Raw genomic sequence first — 545 nt, 5'->3', positions numbered from 1 at the left:
TGGGTTTGTGTGTGTGTGTGAGAGTGTATTTTGAAGAGGGCTTTGGTGGTTGGGATGGTGAGGGTGGTGGGTGTTGTGTGTGGGGAGGGGGGGGGGGAAGTAAAAGAGTGTTCATTACACGATTTCTCCTGTTGTTTGTAACAATCACACCTGGTATAGCTATTTCGAGTGGCAAATACAAACTGCAAAAAAAAAACATCTATATCATTGCCAACGGCCATATCACGATGAACACACCGGTTCTCGTCCGATCACCGAAGTTAAGCATCGTCGAGCGTGGTTAGTACTTAGATGGGTGACCGCTTGGGAACACCACGTGCCGTTGGCACTACTATTTTGCACCCTACAGAAAAAAATTTTTTTTTTAAAAATTTCAATTTTAAATTTTTTTTTCCCCCACAATCACCACATTTCCCCCCCCCCCTAACACACACACTCACTCTCTCTCAATCAATCAATCAATCAATCAATCACTCACTCACTCACTCACTCACTCACCCACCCAGTAGCTGTGAATCTTTGCATGTGTATACCTCATACAAAAT

At 43.7% G+C, this 545-nt stretch overlaps 1 non-coding gene across 1 annotated transcript; it reads left to right on the top strand.

Annotated features, from left to right (window-relative positions):
* The first annotated feature begins 209 nt into the window (after positions 1 to 209).
* LOC134544187 (5S ribosomal RNA) lies at positions 210 to 328 on the top strand. The gene has a single exon (XR_010077581.1). It is a non-coding gene; the product is annotated as a 5S ribosomal RNA (ribosomal RNA).
* The last annotated feature ends 217 nt before the right edge of the window (positions 329 to 545 follow it).

The sequence above is a fragment of the Bacillus rossius genome, unplaced genomic scaffold, assembly GCF_032445375.1.
Source record: "Bacillus rossius redtenbacheri isolate Brsri unplaced genomic scaffold, Brsri_v3 Brsri_v3_scf32, whole genome shotgun sequence".
Lineage (NCBI taxonomy): Eukaryota > Metazoa > Arthropoda > Insecta > Phasmatodea > Bacillidae > Bacillus > Bacillus rossius.
The sequence above is the reverse complement of the archived record's forward strand: the minus strand, read 5'-3'. Positions and strand labels throughout refer to the sequence as shown.